General features: G+C 37.6%; 1 long non-coding RNA gene across 3 annotated transcripts; it reads left to right on the top strand.

The window, feature by feature from the left end:
* Positions 1–1,462: 1,462 nt before the first annotated feature.
* Positions 1,463–22,944, top strand: LOC122097104. Of its 3 annotated transcripts, none has more exons than XR_006145472.1 (3): positions 1,463–1,646; positions 11,826–11,835; positions 22,934–22,944. It is a non-coding gene; the product is annotated as an uncharacterized LOC122097104 (long non-coding RNA). The 3 variants fall into 3 exon arrangements; XR_006145471.1 differs by lacking the exon at positions 22,934–22,944 and adding an exon at positions 15,880–15,890; XR_006145470.1 differs by lacking the exon at positions 22,934–22,944 and adding an exon at positions 12,390–12,399.
* Positions 22,945–25,616: the final 2,672 nt, after the last annotated feature.

Here is a 25,616-nt window from a genome sequence, read left to right as displayed (position 1 = left end):
ATAAAATGGGTGCATTTTCATTATACTATAAAATTTTATTATTATTGTATTTTTATCATTAAAATTTAGGATCTTGGTCTTTCTTTCTTGCCTTTGTATAGGTCCAGAAGAGACACATTGCCTACTTGGATGGCCTTAATGCGGACTCTAGGAATGTCACCTACAGCATGACCTTTTTGGCCAAATCCAGCAACCAGAACTTCAGCATTTTCTTCAATCAAATCCAAGCAATCATCCTTGGGTACAAAAGCTGTGATTTCCCTCCCATTCTTGATTAGCTGCACTCTGACACACTTTCTGATAGCAGAATTTGGCTGCATGGTTTCAACTCCTACTTTCTCCAGCACAATTTCTTTGCATGGGAAGCGCTCTCAAATGGGTTGGCCTTCAAGCCTATGTCCATGTGGGCTTTTTTGTATTGTTTATCATGCCACTTCTGGCCACATCAGTGACTATGGTGCTTCCTGTTGGTGCCATGGGCCTGAGCAAAAAAAGCATGGGTGCATTTTAATTATGTTAATTATATCTCAGTAAGTTGATTTTTAGAAAGACATGGAGGACAGTATGGAAAAGTCCGATATACCTCTAATAAGAATTTAAGGGAGAGGATTGAGGACAGTTAGTATTTAAAGAGGTAATGGCTAAAAGTTTTTTAGAAGACATGAAATACATTAATCTTTAGATTTAGGAAACATGAACCCTTATCAGGAAATAGAAAAGTAAGCTGGCACCAATGCCTCACGCCTGTAATTCTAGCTACCCAGGAAGCAGAGATCTGCAGTTTGAAGTTTTGAGTTTGAGGCCAGCCCAAGCAGAAAAATTGACTCCATTTCAAGTGCAAATTAACTAGCAAACTAAAGGAGAGCCAGAAGCATGGTTTGTTAGAGTGCCAGCCTGGCCCTATGTTCAAACCCAGTAACAAGAAAGGAGGAAAGAAAGAAAGAAAGAAATAAAGAAAAAGGAAGGAAAGAAGAAGGAAAGAAAGAAAGAAAGAAAGAAATAGAGAAAAGGAAAGAAGGAAGAAAGAAAGAAAGAAAGAAAGAAAGAAAGAAAGAAAGAAAGAAAGAAAGAAAGAAAGAAAGAAAGAAAGGGAAGGAAGAAAAAAGAAAAGAAACCGAATGAAACAAAGAACAAAGAAAGAAAAACAAGAGTAAAAAGTAAAATTAAAATTAAAATAAACCTACATTTAGAAACAAACTTGTAAAATTCAGATTGCTAAGGACAAAATAATGTTAAAATCAGACTCAAGAGAAAAGATAAATTCCCTTCCAAGAAACAAAATGAGATGACTAGCAGACTTAACTAGAATGACATAAAACATGAGATAAATTTATGCCACTTAGTGATATTTTAAAACTAAATAGTAGTAATAATGATGTGTACATATATACATTTTAACACCCTATAAACTTACAATTTATACAATTTATTGCATGAAAGTTATACTTTAGTTAAATTTTCTTTCAGCCATAGCGCCATCTTCTAGGAACAACTGCGCCATGAGAGCCAAGTGGAGGAAGAAGCGAATGCGCAGGCTGAAGCGCAAAAGAAGAAAGATGAGGCAGAAGTCCGAATAAACCAGCTTGTGCACCCGTCGACGCCAGAGGAGCAGGAGGAATAAGGAATGCCATAGCCTGGGACACTGAGTTGTTGGACTGCATGCCGCTGTGATTTCCCAGTGGATCCAGAACTCCCATCGCCAAGATCGTTTCTGAAAGACACACCTTGGTCATAACCAAGCATCTCCTGATGGTCCTGTGCCCCGGACCTGTGACATTCTGGACTAGTTCTGTTCATAGTTGTGGCCGAGTGTGACGCGTGTACAATAAACCATCTCTTTTGCTGTTGCAGCTGAAGTTTCAAAAAAAAATTCTCTTATTTTATATTGCTTTTATTGACCATATTATCATATGGTCAAAACTTTCAATGAAATGGGAATAAAATGTTAGCGACATTTAAAAAATATTTGTAGGCATAAGTTTTGAGATTTTACCACTCAAAGATCCTCAGTCGAACTTCCATCTTTTTGAAGGTGTACTTCAAAAGGCAAAAAAATTAAAAGGAAGAACTGAGGTTTAACAATGGAGAACAAATAAAATGATACACATGTAGGTAAAATGGAACAAGAAATGGCTTTGTCAAACCACAATAATAATGTAATTAATTGATCATAAAGTATATTTGTAAAAATCCTTTAGTAATTTCTGAACTGGAATGAATCTACATCTTGTTGTAGCATAGTTTGACAGCATGTTTTCATCCTCTGATGTTGAAAAAATATGGTAAATCTAACCATCAATAATATATTTGAGTCAGAAAAATGCAACAATTAATTTAGAGCACATAAAAGATGTAAAATGTACTAGTGTTAAAATGTTCTAAAACATTCTTTTACTAAGAGAAGAGATGTTGAACAGATTTAGATTTTTATTAAGCCGATTTTGACTGTCAAATTTTAAGTGGATTCTAACTATGTAAAACAAACCCACAAGGAAAATAGTGATTTGGAGAGACATTAAAACACATTGTTTTGACTATAAATCTTAAGTAGAACTTACCTAATGGACAAAAAGATTCCAGGAGAGATATTAAGCTATATTCAGTGGTCTATTTGTTAGTGGTAATAATCATCTTTTTATTTTGCAACTATAAAATAATGTAACTTTTCAAGATAAGATTTTCTAGGTAAGAGAGGCAACATATGCAATTAAATTGGTTAATAATTTGAGAGTTTCAAATTTATTTTCACTTACTGAAAAAACACTTGTTCCTAGATCTTTTTACTGGAAAGTACCAGAAATAATGAAATCCCAGTAGCCATGAGCGCTCTTAGCACTCATATTGTAGTTTCTCAAATTCTCACCGGAACCATTCACTTCAGCACTGTGGTAAACAAACAACAACAACAACAAAACAAGATAGTACAGACCATATGGGCCTTCTACTTCCTGTTAATACAGAAAGCAAATAAATGAGCAAAGATTTAAAAACAGGACACAGGAATGAATCTAAAAGGACTATAATCTCATTCACCAAATATGGGGATTTTTGAGCATTAAATATAGGGACTATGGTGGGTCAAAATTCATGAAATCTATAAGTTTATAATAGTTATTTCAGAAATATTGAACACAGGGGCCCAAGGAGAGGGATGAATGGGAGATGATTAGTTAATTTGTATGTTCCTTTTGGAACAAGGAAAATTGGAACTAAATAAAGGTGATAGTCATATGGCATTGTTAATGTACTAAATGCCACAAGATAATGCACTTTAGAATAGTTTGTGCTATTTGAGTTATACTTAAATTTAAAAATGGGTTATGTGTAATAACAGTTTATTACAAGCTCTGACTTTATGTATATTTGAAAACTTCAAAGAAAAAACTTTAATGACTATAGAGCTAAATCATGCTAAAAGTATTACATATCAAACTTACAGGATGCATCTAAAAAGTATGTAGACATTGATAGCAGCAAATGCTCATGTAAAAATGAGAAAGACCTGAGAATTGATGAGTTGAGAATCCAGTTTAAGAAATTAGAAACAGTATGGTAGTAGGTACTCATATCCCAGCACTCAGGAGGCAATGATAGAAGGATTTCAAGTTTGAGGACAGCCTAGGCTACATAATGAGACTGTCTCAAAAAATTATAATAAGAACCGAAATTAGCATAAGGAAAAATTAATCAGGTGGAGCAGTAGAAGAAAAGACTTAATTAAAAAATTAAATAAAAATTAAAGGCAAAAAGTTGTTCCTTTGACCAATAAAATAAACAGTTATATTGATAATGAGGAACGCTAGAGCAAATAAACAAAATTAAGAGTGAAAATAATTGGTAGCATTAGGAATGAAATAGCCAGCAAGAGTATATAATGAAAATGTAGTGTTAGTTCATTTGCAAACACATAAAAGTCATAAATTTCTAGGAAAGTGTAACTTAACAGAAGAAAATAAAGTAGAAACAGAGTACTTTATATTCTAAATTAAAAATAAAATCCTACACAAAGATAACGTCAGACCCAGATAGCTCTATAGATAATTTTTACCAAGGACTAATGGAATGCTAATTTTATAGCCTTGCCAACTTTGTGTGCATGCTCTATCAACTTGACTTAGGACAGTATGAGAAAGGAAAATTATGGGCTGATCTCATTTGCAAACACACAAATCAGAAATGATTTATCAGCTAACTGAATTCAGGAAGATGCAACAAAATAAACCTCCTTAGTGGCGCTGTGGCTCAAGCGGTGGAGCGCTCACCTTGAGCTGAAGAGCTGAGGGACAGCACCCAGGCCCAGAGTTCAACCCCATGACCGACAAAAAAAAAAAAATACACATAAACCTCTTTAATCCAGGAAGGGTAAAGGACAGTTTTAATATTATCAAAGTGTATTACTTTGTCTCATGTCACAGATTTAAAGAAGACAGAACATGATGTGTCAATGGATGCAGAAAATTCAACAATGTTTAACGTATTTGTAGGATTAGGAGGAAAATCACTTAGAAATAAAAAACAAACAAATATGAACTTCTTTAACCTAATATAGGTCTATCCGAAAATACAGTGAGTCTCACTTTTAAGAGAGAGATGTTAGTAATATCCCCTTTAAATTCACAAAGGGTGTTCATATTTAATAATGCTTTATCACTTGTCATCGTTTTTTGGCTACTGTCTTTGTCTTGTGCAAAGACTCTATCAACAGAAACCCTGACATCACTATGTGCTTTTGCAAAGTTTTAAAAATATTTTTTTAACTGATAAACTGGGTGCCTATAATTCTAGCTACTCTGGAGAGTGAGACTTAAAAGATGAAGCCATCCTGGATAGACAAATCCATTAGGTTCTATCTCCAATTAACTAGCAAAAAGCCAAACTGGAAGCGTGGTTCAATTGACAGAGTAACAGCTGGGATCAAGAAAGGAAAATAAGCCCCAGGTCCTGAGTTCAAACTGGTATCAGCAAAAAAAAAAAAAATAGAGGGAGAGAGGCAGAGACAGAGAGAAATGGAAACAATTTCTCTCCAACAATTTAAATTACAAGAAATGTTGAGCCAGGGTGATGCCCTGAGTTCATCTAGCAGTTGCAAAATCATAATCATAATCATAATCATAATAATCATCATAATAAAATAAAATTTACATACATAAAAACATGAAAGCTGTACATCTTTATGAGGTCCTTTTGGGAAATGGATACATTAAATCAGGGTAAGCAAACATACTTTTTTTTTTTCTCTCTCTTTTTTTTTAATTTAATTTTATTTTATTTGTGAACATACTTTACAGAGGGGTTACAATTACATGGGCAGGATAATGCGTATATTTCTTACCAAGCATTGTGGCCTCCTCCTTTGGTTTACCCTTCACATCCCTTCCCAGCCTCCCCCCTCCCCCCCAATCCCAATCCTTCTCCTTCCCCCCCCCCCCCCCCCCCGCACCGACGTTGTAAAGCTCGTTTTGGACATGACAACTTGTACTTCTCATTGTTGCAACAGGTTCACCTGTATCCTTAAACAACTGGTTTTTCCCCATCTCCTCCACATTATATTGACATCAAATATAGTGAAAGCAGGGGTTATACTGTGGGGGAGGGACATACAAAGCAACAAAGAGATAATCTTATAAATGCGTTAGAAACACATGCATGAAAGAAAAAAACATTAAAATACACATCTAAGGGTTCATTTTCCTGACATCACATTATCTGACCTTTTCCGCTTGACTCATACATATACTAGATATTGCAAATAAGGGAAACCATGGGACCTATGTTTCTTTGGGCCTGGCTTACTTCACTTAATATAATTTTTTCCAAGTTTTTCCATTTCCTAACAAATGGGGCAATGTCATTCTTTCTGATGGAGGCATAGAATTCCATTGTGTATATATACCACATTTTCTTGATCCATTCATCTACTGAGGGGCATCTGGGTTGGTTCCATATCTTAGCTATGGTAAATAATGCTGCAATAAACGTTGTTGTGCTGGTAGCTTTAGTGTGGTCTTGTTTGTAAACATTAGGGTAAATGCCCAAAAGTGGGATTGCTGGGTCATAGGGGAGTTCTATGTGAAGTCTTTTGAGGAACCTCCATACTGCTTTCCAAAGTGGTTGAACAAGTTTACATTCCCACCAACAATGAAGTAAGGTTCCTTTCTGTCCACATCCCCTCCAGCATCTGTTGTTGTTAGAGTTCTTGATTTTTGCCATTCTAACTGGGGTGAGGTGATATCTCAATGTTGTTTTGATTTGCATTTCTTTTATGGCTAGGGATGTTGAACATTTCTTCATGTGTCTATTGGCCATCCTTCTTTCTTCTTCAGAGAAGTTTCTCTTTAAGTCTTTCGCCCACTTATTTATTGGGCAGTTGTTTCTTTGAGGATTTGTTGTTGGGGGGTTTAATTTTTTGAGTTCCAAGTATATTTTAGATATGAGACCCTTGTCCGTTGTATGGCTAGTAAAGATCTTCTCCCAATCCGTGGGCTTTCTATTGATCTTGCTAGCTATGTCATTTGCCCTGCAGAAGCTCTGCAACCTTATGCGATCCCATTTGTCCAACGTTTCTTTGATTTGTTGTGTTTCCGGGTCTCTATTCAGAAAATTTCGGCCTGAGCCAAGGAGATCTAGGGTTTCTCCTATTTCATCCTGTAATGTTTTCAGAGTGTCTGCTTTGAGTTCAAGGTCTTTGATCCATTTGGAGTTGATTCTGGTGCAGGGTGATATATAAGGATCTAGCTTTAGTTTTCTACATGTAGTTAACCAATTTTGCCAGCACCATTTACTGAAGAGGCTGTCTTTCTTCCATTGTATTGTTTTAGCTCCCTTATCGAAGATTAGATGGCTATAGGTCTGTAGGTTCATTTCTGGGTTTTCAATTCTATTCCATTGGTCCTGAGGTCTGTTCTTATGCCAATACCAAGCTGTTTTGATTACTATGGCTTTATAGTAGAGTTTGAAATTTGGTATTGATATTCCTCCAGCAGTGTTCTTTCCGTTGAGGAGCGTTTTTGCTATTCGGGGTCTTTTATTGCTCCATATGAATTTTTGGATTGCCTCTTCTATTTCCTTGAAGAATGAGGGTGGAATTTTGACAGGTATTGCGTTGAATTTGTAGATAGCCTTGGGAAGTATTGCCATTTTCACGATGTTAATCTTTCCAATCCAGGAGCATGGGAGGTTTTGCCATTTTTTAAGTTCTGTGTTAATTTCCTTTTTCAAGATTTTAAAGTTTTCATCATAGAGGTCCTTTACTTCTTTAGTTAAGTTAATTCCTAGGTATTTTATTTTTTGTGGGGCTATTACAAATGGAGTTGCTTTCCTAATTTCAGCCACATTGTTGGCATACAGAAAAGCCATTGATTTTTGGGGGTTAATTTTATAACCTGCTACTTTGCCAAAGTTTTGAATCAGCTTGAGTAATTTGGGAGTGGAGTCTATGGGATTCTTTAAATACAAGATCATGTCATCTGCAAAGAGGGAGAGTTTTATTTCTTCTTTCCCTATTTGGATCCCCTTTATGTCTGCATCGTGTCTTATTGCTGTAGCTAGGCATTCTAATACTAGATTGAAGAGAAGTGGAGAAAGTGGGCATCCTTGTCTTGTTCCTGAGTTAAGAGGAAATGGCTTTAGTTTTTCACCATTGAGTATAATGCTGGCTGGAGGTTTGTCATATACAGCCTTTATTGTATTGAAGAATGTTCCATGGATTCCTAATTTTTCCAGAACCTTCATCATAAAGGGGTGTTGGATCTTGTCGAATGCTTTTTCTGCGTCTATTGAGATAACCATGTGGGTCTTATTCTTGCTCCTGTTGATGTGATGAATAATATTAATTGATTTGCATATATTGAACCAGCTTTGCATCCCTGAAATGAATCCTGTTTGATCGTGGTGTATGATTTTTTGGATGAATTGTTGAAGTCGATTGGCCAGAATTTTGTTGAGAAGTTTTGCATCAATGTTCATCAAAGAAATGGGTCTATAGTTCTCTTTCTTTGATGAGTCCCTGCCTGATTTTGGGATGAGGGTTATGATGGCTTCATAGAATGTGTTCGGTAGTGAGCTTTCTCTTTCAATTTCATTGAAGAGTTGGAGGAGAATTGGTGTGAGCTCTGCTTTGAAGGCCTTGTAAAATTCCGCTGTAAAACCATCTGGTCCTGGACTTTTCTTAGCTGGGAGGTCTCTTATTGCTGTTTCTATTTCAATGCTTGATATGGGCCTGTTAAGATAGTTTAACTCATCTTGGTTTGGTTTTGGCATGTCAATATTTGCTAGGAAGAGGTCCATTTCTGTCAAGTTCTCAAACTTATTAGCATAAAGTTTTGAGAAGTATTCCCTTATAATGTTCTGAATCTTGGTTGTTTCCATGGTGATGTTTCCATTCTCATCTCTGAGTTTATTAATTTGGGTGTGTTCTCTTCTTTTTCTGATAAGATTTGCTAAGGGTCTGTCAATTTTGTTAAGTTTTTCGAAGAACCAACTCTTTGTTTTGTTGATTCTTTCTATAGTTTTTTTGGATTCTAATTCATTTAATTCTGATTTAATTTTGATTATTTCTTTCCGTCTACTGGATTGGGGTTTATCTTGCTGCTCTTTTTCAAGGAGGTTTAGCTGTGTCATTAAATTGTTAGTTTCAGATCTCTCCAATTTGTTGATGTAGGAGCTCAGAGCTATAAACTTGCCTCTGAGTACTGCCTTTGCTGTGTCCCAGAGGAGCTGGCAATTTGTGTGTTCATTTTCGTTGAACAGCAATAACATTTGAATTTCCTTTCTAATCTCTTCCATGACCCACTCATGATTCAGCAGTGTGTTGTTCAGCCTCCATGTGATACCGGACTTTCTTTGGTGGCTTTTGGTGTTGAGTTCTAATTTTATTCCCTTGTGGTCAGAGAGAATGCAAGGTATAACTTCAATGTTTCTGAATTTAGACAAGTTTGCTTTGTGGCCTAAAATGTGGTCTATTTTAGAAAACGTTCCATGTGCTGCTGAGAAAAACGTGTATTCTGATGCTGCTGGGTGAAATGTTCGGTAGATGTCTGTTAAGTCTATTTGATCTATGCAGCTGTTTAGATCTGCGGTTTCTCTGTTGAGTTTTTGCCAAGTTGATCTATCTAGTGGGGAGAAACATACTTTTTTATTAATTCAAATTCCTTTTCCTCATATGTTATATATTTTAATTTTCCCAAACCTCTTGTAAAAATGTTGTTATCCCTTTGGGCTGGGAATGTGGCTTAGTGGTAGAGTGCTTGTATAGCAGGCATGAAGCCCTGGGCTCAATTCCTCAGTACCACATATATAGAAAAAAACAGAAGTAGTGCTGTGGCTCAGGTGGTAGAGTACTAGCTTTGAGCAAAAGAAGCTCAGGGACAGTGCTCAGCCCTGGAGTTCAAATCCCAAGACTGGTGAAAAAGTGTTACCTCATTTTATTAACGAGGAAGCTGTATCTGAAAAGGATACACAATTTGCTGTGTTTATACATTAGAGCAATAGGAGACAGTGCTGGAATTGAATCCAGGTCCTCCAGCCTTCAAGGGCATTTTTGGAACACTTTTTGTAGGATCGTATGTAGACCAAAAAAAAAAATAGTGCCAAGTCCTAAGTGTGTAAAATGGTGACTCAGTGAAAATAGGTGGGTTTTGTTTTTGTTTTCCTTTTTTTCTGGTTCTGGGGCTTGAACTCAGGGTGTGGGGACTGTCCCTGGGCCTCTTTGTGCTCCAGGGTAGCACTCCATCACTTAAGTCTCAGCACCACTTCTGGCCTTTTTTGAGTAGTTCGTTGGAGATAAGAATCTCATGGGGACTTTTCTGCCCGCACTGACTTTGAACCACGATCCTCAGATCCCAAACTCCTGAGTAGGTAGGATTATAGGCATGAGTCATGGGCTCCCAGCTTGAAAATAGTTTTATAAGAAGAATCCACATCAAATAACAGACCCTGCACCCAGAAATTTCCCCTTTCTGCCTCCTTCTAACCACTTATGCACAGAGTGAAATCACTCACTTGGTTTTTAATAGCATAAGTGGAATATGATATAGTCTTGTAGGATCATGCCTATGAATGAATTATGTTCTGTAAGGCTTATTTTTAGTGAGATTCATCCATAATTTTATCCAGTTTGTAGTTTATTATCCTTGCTATTGTAATCTTCCATCCTGTGACTATAATATACTGCAATATATTTATCTACTCTATTCTAAGAGAATTATATTGTAATCTAGGGATATCTTTAGCAAATGAGTAGCAAATGTAAACTATGTGTCATGTTTAGGTTTATGCTTCAGATTGGCTGAGGTCCTTTATCTAATTATTCAACTAAATAGTAATCTAAGTGTTTCAAAGAAGGTCTTTTGTAAATGTGATTAACATCTACATCCAGCTGACTTTTAACAATGGAGTGTTCACCTTTATAATCCAAGTGGACCTCATCTCATCAGTTGAAAGGTTTTGAGAGCACAACTCTGATTTCCCTGAGAATGAAAAAGTTCTCCCATTGGTTTGTACTCTCTGCTCCAACCTAAGAGTTTGCCCCCATAGGTTGTAGGTTTGCCCAGTCAGCCCATATACATGCTAATGCCTTGAAGTATGTATCTTACTATTGCTCTGTCTTTGTTAGAATCTGTACTGATACACTGAGTTACATCTGTGACATTCACTATGTCTCAGAAGAATGAACTCAGGGTTTTTGCAAAAACACGGATGAATGTTAAATGCGTTTTACTGAGTGAAAGAAGTAAGTCCACTTGACACTATGAAATTGGCAGAACTACATGGAAGGAAATAGACTGGTGATTGTCAGGAGCTGGAGAGGGCCATGGGTATGAAAAGACCATGTGAGAACATTTTTAGGCTAATAAAAGTGTATGTATGTGGGCTGGGAAGGTGGCTCAGTGGTAGAGTGCTTGCCTTGCATGCATGAGGCCCTGGATTCGATTCCTCACCACCACATGAGCAGAAAAAAGCCAGAAGTGGTGCTGTGGCTCAAGTGGTAGGGCGCTAGCCTTGAGCTGAAGAGCTGAGGGACAGCGCCCAGGCCCAGAGTTCAGACTCTATGACCAACATAAAAGGTGTATGTATGCTATAAACCAGTAAATGAAAATGCTTTTGTTGAAATCCATGAAACAATATACCAAAATAAAGGAAATTTTAGTGTTTGCATATTTTTTGAAAAATCAACCAAGGAATGATTAAAATCCCAAACATGGAAAAGACCAAATTCTGAGAAGGATATGAAAGAACGTAAACTCGCAAACGTTGCTGGTAGGACTGTGTGATTAGACAAACAAAATGCAATGTACTTTTCTCATACAATTCAGCCACCATACCCTTAAGATACTTAACCCAAACGAGTTGAAAATTTATGTCCTCACAAAGCCTTATGCATGGATGTTTATAGTATCTTTATTGCCAAAACTTGTAAGCAATCAAAATGTCTTTCCATAGGCGAATGGATAAACTGGAATACAGCCAGACAATTGAATATTGTTTACTGCTAAAACGAAATGAGTAATCAAGCCATGGAAAAAAATGCAGAAAACTTAAATGCATATCACTAAGTGATGGAAACCAATCTGAATAGGCTACCTGCTGTGTAATTCTAAGTATATGATATCTGGAAAATGAAAACTATGGAAATGATAACTGAATCCATAGTTGTTAAAGTTCGAGAAGGAAGGAAGGGCAGACAGATAATGCACATTGGGTGGTGAGACTCCTCTGTATGAAGATGTATGCTCTTCCAGATTTTTTCAAACACCAAGGGTAAACACCAATTATGAACTTTGGGTAACAATGATGTGTCCATGTAAATCCATCAGTTGTAACAAGAGTAGGACTTTGGTGGCAATAGTGGTAAAAGGAGAGGCTATGCCTGGCTAGGAGTAAGAATACAGGGAAACTGTACTTCCTGCTCAATTTGCTGTGAACTTCAAAGAATAAAATAATGAAAAAACTATTACTTGAAAGAAGTCAAGTAGAATGTCAGAGGAATACAGACTGTGGAAATAATGTTATAAATGGCTGAGGTAACCTTCACAAAAGGAAGAGGGGACAAATGAATTGACAAAATCGGAAAGCTGTGTTTTCTCTTTGATATTGCAAGGTGATATCAGAGCACTATACATGAATATTCTCTTCTAGTTATCCACATTGTTTGTTATGGTGACACAGATCAACAATTCTGAAATGGCTTCATATGTCTTATAGTTAAACAAACAATGCAGTTAATCTTGTACAGGTAGATAGTGATAGTCAAGTTTTCACAGTCAGTGACAGACATTACAATCAGAAAAAGAAGAATGCTAAAATAAACCCGGTGCCAGTGATTCATGCCTGTAATCCTAGCTACTCAGGAGACTGAGATCTGAGCAAGACCAGGCAGGAAAGTCTGTGAGACTCAATTCCAATTAGCTACCAAAAAGTCAAAAGTGGAGCTGTGGCTGAAGTGGTAAAGTGCTAGCTTTGAGTGAAAAAAGCTCAGGGACAGTGCGCAGGCTCTGAGTTCAAGCCCCAGGACAGGCATACACACGCGCGCGCACACACACACACACACACACACACAGAAAAAAAGCCATACTAAGTTGGAGTTGGACACACCATTAAGGTATATTATTATTAGGTTTATATTTATGTGGAGATACAAATGCAGAAATATAGATGTATACAATACTGATTGTGGTATACATAAAAATATGTCCATAGAAACTGAGAGCCCCCAAAACCACCTAGTATCCTTTAGGTCCAGATCTTCTTTTCTAACTATCTTTTTTTTAGTAAAAGGACTGCTTAGAACAATGACAGTAAAATACATGGCAGGCTGTGGTCATCATACAGTGTAAGAAAGAGCTAAAAATAAACACAAGAAGCTCAAGAAGACCAGATGAAAGACAGGAAGCAGAGAAGACAGAAAGGAAGGGAGAAAGGGCGGGAAAGAGGATGTAAATGGTCACAGGAGCCAACCTGAAAGAACTAATGGCTAAAGCTGCAACAATCTGAGCAGCAAAGGGAATGACAGCAATTGATTATACATAACCCAAGGAAAAAAATAAATATGCATGAGTCCTTACTGATGTCAATAAATGATTGATAGATTGAATGAATACTTGGAGGAAAAGTGACATCTCTTCATTACAGAAGAATTCCACATAATACATGCAAATTCCCACTTCTTCAAAAGGTACAAGCTCATTCTCATTCCCTGATGTGTGAACTGGACCTAGTCAATCTCCTCCAAAAAATTAGAAACTTCACAGAAAACAGATGTCTGAACCAAGTGATCAAATTTAATATTACCATTGATAACTCACATTAATACTCCCTAATATGATACAATTTGAATGTGAGGTTACTCCTGTGTGTGTGTGTGTGTGTGTGTGTGTGCGTGCGCGCGCGTGCATACACATTAGCACTGAGGCTTGTACTCAAGAGCCTCGCATTCTTGCTTGGCTTTTTCAAACTCACGGATGGTGCTTTACTTCTTGAGCCATGCTTCAAGTTCCAGCTTTTGGCTGGCTATTTGGATCTTAACAATCTCTCAGACTTGTCTTCCTGGGCTGGCTTCAAACCATTATCCTCAGATTACAGCCTCTTGAGTGGCTAGGATTACAGGCATGAGCCAGTGGTGCTTAGTGATACTATTCTTTAAAATAACCCATCATCTCAATATAATCATGAGAAATATCAGTCAAGCCCAAATTGATGGTCATTTTACAAAATGTATGACCTGTACTCTTCCAAACTGTCAAGGTCATAAAAACAAGGACACATGAAGAAACTCTCATAGGCTAGAGAAAACTAAGGACACATAACAAGTTAAGGTGGTGCGGTATATTGTAATGAAACCTGGAACAGCAAAGGAGGTTTAGTGAGAGATTAAAATAGAATATGCTGTTTTGTTCATAGCAAAGTTGCATGATAGTCTTTCAATTTTGATAACTACACCATGGTTAGTGAAAGGTATTTAGTCCAAGTTAGTTCAGGTTTGTGGGAACTCTTTGTACTATTTTGGCAACTTTTTTTGTAAATCTAAAATCATTTGTGGATGAAAATATTATTATTATTATTATTGTCTCTAAGTTATTGTACCAAGAAGCTTCAATTCAACTTGTAAGTTTGTTTGTATAGTGCATCTTGATCAGTGGCATCCCTTGCATCATTCTCCTCCATCTTTCCCAACCCCATGCATCCCAATTTACCTGATTCCATTTTCTCATTCGTACATTGAATATTATGATGGCATTCTCCTACCTTTCCTCTCTTCATTTGTCTACCCCATATCCCCTGGTCCCTCTGGTACAACACATGTTCCAGCTTCTTGGAATTCATTTTGTTGAACTAGGTTAGTTGTTCAAAGGAGTTACACCATTAGAATACTCACCTGAGTATGTCAAACTTTAGTCAATGAGTTTATGTGTGTGTATTTATATATGAGCCTGCCTATGTTTTCATATATGTTTATAATTTAGATCTAACTTTCACATATGAGAGAATGATGACAGCTTTAAAATGAAATAAAGATTTGTGTATGCATACCTATATTAATAAAACATACATATAAATATATAAAATATATATACATATATTCAAATATATATTTATCACCAAAAGAGATGTTTAAAGGAAGCAGGAGAAACTGTTCAGTCATTTGTCATCAGTAAAATGCAAATCCAAACCCCAGTGGCAGGTGACCTCAAATTCACTAAGATAAAAGTAACCACCCACCAGTCAGTGGTGCACACATTTAACACTCACTACTCCAGACTCTGAGATTTGAGGACCACAGTTTGAAACCAGCCTGGAAAGGAAAGTCTATGAGTCTCTTATCTCCAATTAACCAGCAAAAAGCTGGAAATGGAGATGTGGCTTAAATAGCAGAGTACCAGTCTTACCTAAGGGACTGCAGTCAGGTCCAGTGTTCAAGCCCCAGAACTGGCACACACACACACACACACACAAAGCCAGGCAACAATAAATGCTGGTAAGAATGTAGGGAAATTGGAACCCTGCTACACTGCTGATGTGAAGAACAAACTAAAGATGAAATTACTGTATGAATCACAAATTCCACTCCCCAGTGTTTGTCAAGATAACATAGTATTATGACTGAGCTTCTTTTGCTTTTCTATAATTAAGAGTTAGGGACTTAGTACCAACCATATACACACTATCTGGAGCCTAAGGAAGCAGAGGTATTTCTTAGGTTTCTGGTTTTAGATGAGAGATGTGCCTTCCTTTTTCTTTGGTAGTACTGGAGTTTGAACTCGGGGCTTATGCTTTCTAGGTAAGCACTCTGCTACTTGAGTCACACCTCTAGCCCTTCTTAGCTTTAGTGTTTCTGTTTTGTTTTGTTTTGTTGTCCCTTGAGGGGCCTAAACTCTGGGTCTGGGCGCTGTCCCTTAGCTCTTCAGCTCAAGGCGAGCACTCTACCACTTGAGCCACAGCAACACTTCCAGCTTTTTTTCGCTTATGTGGTGCTGAGGAATCAAACCCAGGGCCTCAAGCATGCTAGGCAAGCACTCTACCACTGAGCCACCTTCCCAACCCCAGCTTTAGTTATTTTTGGGGTAGGATCTCATGCTTTTTTTTTCCTGGAACTGGCATCAAACTAGGATCTCCTACCATAGACTACCACATTTAGCTGATTTATTGAGATAGGGTCTCACTAAGTTTTTGACTCGGCTTAAACTGCTTTCCTCCTGATCTGTACCTCTGAGTAGCAGGGACTACAGGTATGCACTACTATAGTCATCCCAAGAGTCCATTGGAGGTGGGAAGGACTAGAGAAGGAACTAAGTTTTGAGAGAATGGAACCCAGGAATTTTGTTTGTGGTGGTTAAGTCAGAGATATCTTTACAAAACTTTTAAATAGATAATTAGATACTTGAGACTGGAAAGATCTAGCTGTAAACATAATGTTTTTGATGAAGTTGTTCCAGCTTTTTATTGGTATACATGCAGTATGTTTTATTTGCCATCACTGCTTTAGAATGTTTCCCCTGGTCTATGAGGATCTATTTTCAAGCTTTGCCTCTGTATAATGACTATTGAGATGGTGTGTTCTACAATAGTCATTCCACCTGAGATGATTGCTTTCTCTTATGCATTTCTATTTTTGAAATATGGTCTTTGTATGTAGCCTAGGGTGGGCTTGAACTTGTGATTCACCTCCTGTCTTTCAAGAGCTAAGATAACTGCTTTCCAAAGGCATTTTCTACCTGTAAAGGGTCATCCTCCAAGACAATTGTGATCAAGAAAGAACTCCCCTGTCTCCCTTACCTCTGTTTCTTGTTGTTTCACTTCTGGCCAGGGTCACTAGATACAAGAAGCAGAGATTCAAGATGCTCAGTTTGAATGGAAATTGAAATAATCAGGAAATAGCTTTTCCATATTTAGTATTACAGATCATCCAATGGATGTTTTATGCTAAAACAAACTTCATTGTTGAGTTCAAATTTTAACTTAGCATCTTGTACTTTAAAATTTTTTAAATTGTTATTATAAAGGTGATATACAGAGGGGTTACAGTTACTAAGTCAGGTAAACAGTACATATTTTGATGTTACCCCTTCCTTAGCTCTCTCCCAGTTTTTCTCTCCCATCCTCCCCCCCCCCCCCCCACAAGTTGGATAGTTCATTTTCAACTTAGGGTCTAGTGAGTACCATTCCTACATTTGTTCACCCTTCGTCCCTCTATTTCTGTGCCCCCTCATGCTCTCCCAAAGACAGCTAAATGAACAAACAAGACAAAAAGAAAAGAAAACAACAACAACAACAACAAAGAACACCCTCTTGTTTCCCATTTCCTGGACTTCAGTTTGATAAATATTATTTTATATGATCAGAGGCACATAGGCATTACACCTTTGTGCTCCTCTCCTAAGAAGATCCTCCTTTGGTCTCACTGTGTGTGAATATCTGGAGTCCTGCATAATTTATTATGTCCTGGTATATTTTAAATCTAGCTTGTACATATGAGAGAAAATATACACTGTTTCTCTGAGCTTGAATTAGCCCACAACATGCTTTGTTCTAGGCCCACCACATCCTGCATTTTATTTGTTGTTTGTAGATAGGGTCAGACATTTTAGTTAGTGAGATGATACAAAGGGCTGAAGGCCTCGGTTAGGAAGAGAGGGCGGAACTACGGTCCATATGCTAACTCACATGGGCTCTTCATTTGTAGCGAGTCCTGGCTGGAGTTGAAAGTGTAGCTCTAACTTCAAGTTGAAAGGTGTGCTTATTACGTGGGATGAGTCCTCTTAAGTAATGATGGTAAACTTTTGTTCCTTAAAGAGACAGGGGATGATGGAAGCTATCAATGAAGACAATTAATCATTCAATTCCACGATTTGTGTTCAACTTACTGATTACATTTGTATGTGCAAAACAACTCTGCAAGGATGCATACTCACCCACTGACAGTGCTTATTTCTCATTCCTTGGCGGACCTCTACTTCCTACTCTCTTCCATTTTATTCACTTTGAGCTACTTGCTATAAGAATCAATTACATGGACCCTGGAAATTACTAAAGGTTTTTTTTTTCTCTTTCACTTGTTTAACTCTTCGCATTTTCCAAACACTTTTTCATATTAACAATCATCTCAGGCATTATTTTTTTAGCCATTGTTTGACCATGTTCTTGGGTGGCATTGAAAGCCCTCTTCCCACAGTGTAGTTATAGGGTGTGTGTGTGTGTGTGTGTGTGTGTGTGTGTGTGTGTGTGTGTGTGTGTGTAAGGGGGAGGACACGTGAAGGCATGCCATGGAGGCTGCTGTGGGAAAATTGCAAAGGCAAAGGCAAGATGAGGGAGAAGAGGGAGGGGAGGTGGCTTGGGGGAGGCAGTTGCCCAGGCCTAAGCACTGCAGGCACAAGGCAGTGCTCACAGAGATAAGCAACAAGTGCTTTCTGTCAACAACAGCAACCACCATCAACACAACAAAGAGCCGCACGCCCTTTCTTCTGAGATGACTCCACCTGCCTTCCACACCGGCCACCACACATCTATCTGGCTTGCTGGTGTTTCATTGAAATGGCCGCCAGTGTGGATTTCAGAGGGGAAAATAATGAAGGAGGTTTTACAGTAGCTTCTCCCACCCCTCCACTCCCCCCCACCCAACCCCGGAACATTTGATAGGGACCAAAGTCTGTTTGTGAAAAAGAAACCTCAGAGTGGAGATACAGCACCTAAGACCAAAGACCTTAATTTTGCCTCAAATTTTGGCTCTACTGTTTCTATAGAGACCAAAGGGAAGCTTTGGCTCCCCCACTCAGCTATTAAAGTTTAGCGCATTGAAAACTGTCTTCATGCTGTGATACCCTTTCAGGGAGGAGAATAGGGTCTGAACTAATCCATGAAAGTTGTCATGCTATGAACTACTAGTCAAGCTTTTTCCTTTCAATTGAATCTAAAACTATACTGTACTTCACACTTGATTGGTCCTTCAGATGGAAGGATTCAATATCCCTGCTGGAAATCAACTCGTCTTCTTCACACACTGCTGTTGAACGTGGAAAGAACTTATTTCTGAGGCATAATTACCAGCTCTAACATGAAAAAAGTCGTAAGGATATTTCTTTCTTTCTTTATTGTTTTTCCCTTTTCTTAAATTCTTGTGAAAGTCTTGAAATTGCTAACTTTTCCTTTTCCCTTTTGAGAAAGTTTGTTTGCTAGCCTGTATCTCCATGCTTGGACTTTGGGATGTATACATGTTCACCAGCCTTTCTTTCCTCAGGATGATAGACAGACATACAGCATAAATGTATCGAGGACAAAAAAAAATATCTTCTGAATGCAGCCGTCAGTGAGCCATTGAATGTCCTGTAGCAAAGGTAACGGGTCACTTATTTACCATGAAGACTGGGACGAGAACTCAGGAATCTGAGCGGTACTTGCCAATTGTCTGAGGGAACGGACGCTTTTCCTTCCCCACTCAAAGAGTTAGCTTTGTTTGTTTGCACATGTTTTAGATCAATAACTGGTATTAGTGAAGACAGAACAAAAGCTCTAATAACCATGAGCCATCTGCAGTGTGAATCGACATTTCCCAAGTTAAACACTATGCCTTGTGAGTGAATACATACAGTGTATATGATATTTCTATATGAGAAAAAAAAGTCTTGATCTAGCTACACCAAAAGGGGGCACCAGGGTATTAAAGAAGTTAGGATGTTTTGGAGCCTAAAACTGAAATGAAGTTTGAAGTTTTTTTTAGTATAATTATGATGTACATGATTTTGAAGTTGTTATTTTAAAAAGTTAGATGGATGATTTGATCTATTTGGGTTAGAGTGCTTTGATAACAGCATGGAATTTCTTCTTGGTAACAAGTCCCATCTTTGGAATTTCATGGCAAGGAAAACTCTGTATTTTATTTGAAAAAAAATAGTATAAAGAAAATTCACATATTCTGTCTCCTTAGAATGCTATGGGTATTCTCATTTCATTTTTTATTGAGTTTTTGAATTATTCTATCTCAAGGAAACTCATCTCTGTTGTTGTAAATGATACTTGGAAAATGTAAGAAGTTTCGCATTTGTGTATTTGTGTCTAGATGAAGAAAACACCAATCTTTATTGGGGACATATAGAACGTGGGAATCTGGGGATGATGACAAATAGTAACTAACTTAGAGACCGTTTTCTCATGGCTCTCAGAATTCAGGATGCAGAATGAGAAAAGAAAGCATGTTTTGGATTTTCAAAGTGTATGTTTTGGCGAATGTGATCTCACTTCTGCTTTGGTAAAGAAATTTTGTAGAGGAAAAGAGAGAGAAAGAAAAACACTTTTTAATGAAGTTATAAATATATGCAACACAAGTGAATGCCTCTTCTGCTGTGATGTTACCTAGGAGTGAAAGTGAGTTCCAGTTCTAATTTTGTTAGTGATTGAGTAAGTGCTATTTATGTTGTTTTCTCATCACCCTGATCCCATGGCCCTTTCCCTCTTCCATGTGAAATAGAGACCTTTCATATGTAATCAAATCTGAACTGGTTGGTTAGCTAATAATTCCTCTTCAAAATGGAAATCAGTGGCTACATGATCCTGTTTTCTCTGAAAATCTGGACTGTTACCAAAGATGGCTGCAATCTACACAAAATGGCTTGTCTTTCCACTGCAAATGTTTTCTCCTTTCATTTTTAGATGTCTAGCCATAGCTTCTTTTTTTAAGAAGAAAAAGATAAAATGAAAAATTAAGCTGAAACTGTGTTTTATAGTTTAATTTTTAATCCAGCCTTGGATCTTTCCCATTGTTTTATGCTTGAGGATGATTTATGAAATCATATATTATGCAATGCAAGGCAATTTACAAGCTGCTATTATAGCCCTGTAACTTTTATGAAATATGTGACTAATTAGTATATTGTTTAACTGGGAGAATTAGACTTAAAAAAACAAACAACCAAGCATCTTTCGGGTTTATTTGAAACATATGGACTTTATTCAAGTGAAGTAATTATTCAGGTACAATAAATTGTGTAGTGTTGGAAGACAGCTATAATTTTACTTTAAAATACGGCAATACAGACAAGTTTCTATGCCTCTTGTTTATTCAAAATGAAAATAGAATGAGATTATTGAATTTTGTAACTTCTTTTTATTATCACCAGTGGAATGATTAGCATAGACTGAGGTATCCTCTTAAAGGCAGGAAAGGAAAGTTACTTTTGCTTTTTGTTTCCTGGGATTCTCTCTCACATGTTTTATAAATGATGCTTGGCTTGGTCCAGGAATATTTAAAATGCAATCAATAAATGTGTTTCATCACATTTGTATTGTTTATATTTTTCAGAAAGAACCTTTTTTCAGTATTAATCATTGTTTTATTGTCCTTCTACTTTAGGAATTAATATTTCTCTTTAAAAGAAAAGCAAGTTCTTTTTGGAGAATAATGCTTACTAAATTGTGTCTATGCAGACTATTACATGGATACATAACTATTCATGTAGATATTTTATTTCGGTGTCATTTTCAGGTTCTGTCACTTTGACAAAGGGTCAGTATGACTGATTAATTCAGGTGATGTGCATATACAACAAATATAAAACTACAATTCTCAAAATGTGAATATGAAGTTCATTATGACATGGATAGCTAGCATTTTGTTGTGGTCTCAATTTATACTTTAAGAGGTGTTGTGTTGCTTTTCAAATATTGTCCCACTTGGAAGAAATGTTCAGTTATCTCTGCATGAGATCAGAACAGGCAAAATCGTAAGAATTAGGTCAGATTCTGATCTCTACTTTACAGCTCTTTTGCCTGGCCTTTCTTATGAAAAGATTTTACATTAGTAGGCCACAGAGATTTTGTTTCTGACTTTAAATTTTTTCAAGAAGTCATTTTATTAATGCTTCTAAGACTTCTATCCATTTACATACCTGATAGCTTATTTTTGTGGTGTTTCAAAGTCATCTCTCCAAGAAAGCAAATTAGTGGCCAAGGAATTGTTATGAAAGAATTGAAACACACAGAGGTCTCCAAAGGAGCTATTCTTCTTTAGAGGAGCTATCTACAGATTTTGAAAAAGAAAAAAAAAAAAGGAAACAAAATCACCGCTTCAAGGGTACCTGATTTGTTTCCTGGCATGATATGTTCGCTGAAAACTTTGTATTATGTGGAAGGGTTTGACATTATATATGTCATTTCTTTATCACAAATCAATTTGCCTACAAAAGCGCAATCTGTGGAAATTTTCAAGTACAAATTTTTCCTTTTTTCCTGTAATCCAGTTCAATTTCTACATAAAGAATGAATGGGATATTTCAGACGCTGATTACACAGTCAGGGAAGGATACAAAACATGATGGAGTTAAGGTAACAAGGGTTTCCGAAGCAAGTCATTCAAAAGCAAAAATTTCAAACAAAACTCTACATTATTCTCAAAACAAACATTCCATCGAACAATCTTACCCAAAATATGTAATTTGGGCGACAGGAAAATACTATATCCTGTTCTGATTTCTGTAGTATGTCCAAGAGTTGATTTCGGAATTTGGAGCAGTAAACTGAAACCACATAGTAAATCTGTATAGAGCTACACACGTCTACCCAGTAAAATAGACAATCACAATAGCTGAGATAAAACTTGAAGACTGGTGGTGACTTGTCACTTGGCAGAGCTATAACATCTAAATTCATAGTGGGCTTTTCAGCTTAACTGGCCTTTGTGCAGTTGTTTATTAGAAATTGCAGTGTTATTTGTCAGTGTTCCTTGGGTGACGTGATTAGAAGTAAAGATGCCCAGAATTAAATTAAAGAGGTGTCCCAAACGGAACGATTGAAAACACTTCCCAGAACTGATGTGGAGACAATACCAATCTCTCTATTTATAAAATCGAGTTCTCTCAGTTTGAATCGTGAGAACAAAGGTACTAATCTGTGGTTCTGAGAAAGGCCAATTATGCCCTCTGCATAAGATGGGGCCTAATATGATTCTAAATAATTACCAAATCAGATGCACATGAATGTAGTTTTATTATTTGCTCAAAATCCATTAACACAGTGTTTATATCATGTGGAAGCTGGTGCACTTGCAAATAAGCTTACCTATATAGCAATTCTTCAGCTCACCTTACGAAAACATGAAAAGACATGTAGCATCTGTTTTAAACCATTGGAGCTGTTGTTCTGATTTCAAATGAGCTGCTTAGACAAAAGCAAGTAGAGCTGGTATGTCTTAGGAGTCCCATTATTTGTACTTTAAGACAGATTTTTCCTAACCATTTTCCCATTTATAATCTCACTGGATTATTTGTCATAGCCTGCAAAAATAGACGTTTATCCCATTTCTTACTTGAAGAAACTAAGGCCCAGAGAAGCCGAGTGACTTAGTGAACTAAGTCATGGCCAGTTCATGGCTCACAGATCATTCAGGGTTGACCTGTTTGAAATGATCCAAAATATTTTTAGGTTCGTTGCCGACACTTAAAGATGGAAAGAGACTGCATGTTCAAAAGTCCAGATTTTTTAATTTAATGGGGGAATGAAAGAAAGCTCTGGCAACCTGGGATCCTGGTTTCTACATGACACTTATTCACTCGAACTGATTCATGACTTCCTGTTCCCACAGGGAAAGCTTGATATTGCCATGGCTTACATTGGGCTTGACTTACTACTTTTCCAATCCTTTGACTGTTTCACCTTTTAAACTTTCTCACATAAATCTATGATGATCAACCTTCCTGGAGCAGAAGACTAGGTTTTTGTTTGTTTTGTTTTGTTTTGTTGGATGGTCGTGGGGATTGAATTCTGGGCCTGGGATCTGTTCCTGAGCATTTTAGCTCAAGGCAAGCACTCTACCACTTGAGCCACAGTGCCACTTCCAGTTTTCTGGTGGTTTGTTGGAAATAAAGAGTCTCACAGGGAATTTCCTGCCCCAGCTGGCTTTGAACTGCGATCCTCAGATCTTAGCTTCCTGTGTAGCTGAGATTACAGGCGTGAGCCACCAGGACCCAGTCAGAAGACTGTATTTTAAAGTGAAATAAAATATCCTGCTCTAGGTTTCTGTCTTCCCTGTAGAGCAGAGAAATCTTCAAGGGCAAAGTGAGTGTCATTCCTCTTCCAGGTCTCAGCACAAAGACTAGCACACAGTGTGCCCTCAGGAAGTTGCTAGAGTAGGGAACGTAGTGCAGCTACTTTATCTCTAGAGTTATCACCATGCTGATCTGGAAAGAAGTTCTATCAATGCAATTGTACAAGAGAGTCAACTCCGTTAAACTTTAGAATGATAAATGCTATTAAATCCTAATGAAAAGAAATTCAAATGCTTGTTTTGCTCATTTGGTCTGGAAGCTGCTGTTATTAAATCTCAAACAATTATGAATAAAGTGCCTCAGTGAGCTGATGCTTTGAATGTGTATATGTTTGCAGTCGAGTAGACACTGCCCCTATGAACTATCTGATAGAGTTTAGGCAGATTGCTTGGAATATGAGGAAATCACAAGAGGTCAATTACAAGGTCAAGTATGTGTTCTTGGAGGGGAAGTGGGCTGTAGCATATGCTCATCCACAGCAGCCTCTATCCTCAGACCTTTCTAGCAGTTATGGTCCATATTACTCCTAGAGTATCACACTCAAAAACTGACAATATTACTCAGTGTTCTAGTAGGATCCTGAAACAGAATCTCAGACAGACTTGGTTAAGGCATCTGGCTTCCTGTTTGTGAATTCCACGTATTCTCACTGGATGGCAATCTCCTTGAGAGCAAGGATTGAGCCTAATCCTTCCTTCCTTCCTTCCTTCCTTCCTTCCTTCCTTCCTTCCTTCCTTCCTTCCTTCCTTCCTTCCTTCCTTCCTTCCTTCCTTCCTTCCTTCCTTCCTTCCTTCTCCCCCCTCTCTCTTTCTTGCTTGCTTTCGCTTTCTTCCCTTTCTTTCCCGAAAAGAACATCTGGGACAGTGAGTTCTGCATGTAAGGATGCTGCGCCATTTTCAGTTCTTAGAGGTCATGATATCTCCACGGTGACTTGTAATGCAAAAGGTACTATGATTTCCTTGTTCAGATCTCATTAAGAACAAGAAGGGGCTGGGAAGGTGGCTCAGTGGTAGAGCGCTTGCCTTGCATGCATGAGGCCCTAGGTTCGATTCCTCATCACCACATAAGCAGAAAAAGCCAGAAGTGGCGCTGTGGCTCAAGTGGTAGAGCTCTAGCCTTGAGCTGAAGAGCTGAGGGACAGCACCCAGACCCAGAGTTCAAGCCCCATGACCAACAAAAAACAAAAAACAAAAAAACAAAACAAGGGGACATCAGTATGGCTTATATACTGGACTTTTCAGATGAGCCCATGTGAAGTGCTTGGTGGCAGAAAAAAGGCCACCAAAAGTATGCCTCTGAAAAGGACTTCATTCTTTTCTTTTTTTGATTTCTTTATTTTGGGTGCTGGTCCTGGAGTTTGAACTCAGGGCCTTACATTCTCACTTGACTTTTTCACTCAAGCCTGACACTCTACCACTTGAGCCACTCTTCTAGTTCTGGCATTTTGCTGGTTAATTGGCTATAAGAGTCTTGGAGTTCTTGCTTGAGCTGACTTTGAACTGTGGTTGTCAGGATCTGAGCCTCTTGAGTCGCTAGGATTATAGGCATGAACCACCAGCACCTGACTGTATGCTATTTTTAAGAGCTTTTCTGCAGATGCAGAAAGTTTGGAATATTGTGGTTTTTTTTTTCTTATTGTTGACCCTATAGATGTTTTCTTTAATAAAATATACTATGTACAAAATCTGAAGGCCTCAAACTGATCTGACTCATTACAGTTAATGAAACCCAGGAGAAAGTGCTTCCTGAGTCCTAAGACCTTCCGTATTATCCCTTCCCTAATTCTTTACAAGTAATTTTTCAGCTAGAAGTGCCAGAAATAGTCACATCTGCAGAAAGTGAGCACATTTTCCTCCACAATATGACAATGCTGTCTGACAGCTATTAGAACTTGAAATCCAGGGGCTTGCAAAGTAATTCTTCAAATGTAGCTCATTTTCAATGAAAGCAGTCAGTGTTCTCATTTTTTCTCTTCATTGAAATTCATTTAAATTTTCTCTTCCATGAAAATACTTCTGTGGTTCTATCATCATGATGTATGTGCTTTCTGATCTTAAAGATATTTCTTATAAATTTGATGCTAAGACAACA

The sequence above is a fragment of the Dipodomys spectabilis genome, unplaced genomic scaffold (assembly GCF_019054845.1).
Source record: "Dipodomys spectabilis isolate Male_0828 unplaced genomic scaffold, ASM1905484v1 ptg000414l, whole genome shotgun sequence".
Lineage (NCBI taxonomy): Eukaryota > Metazoa > Chordata > Mammalia > Rodentia > Heteromyidae > Dipodomys > Dipodomys spectabilis.
This window is presented reverse-complemented; position numbering and strand designations above follow the sequence as displayed.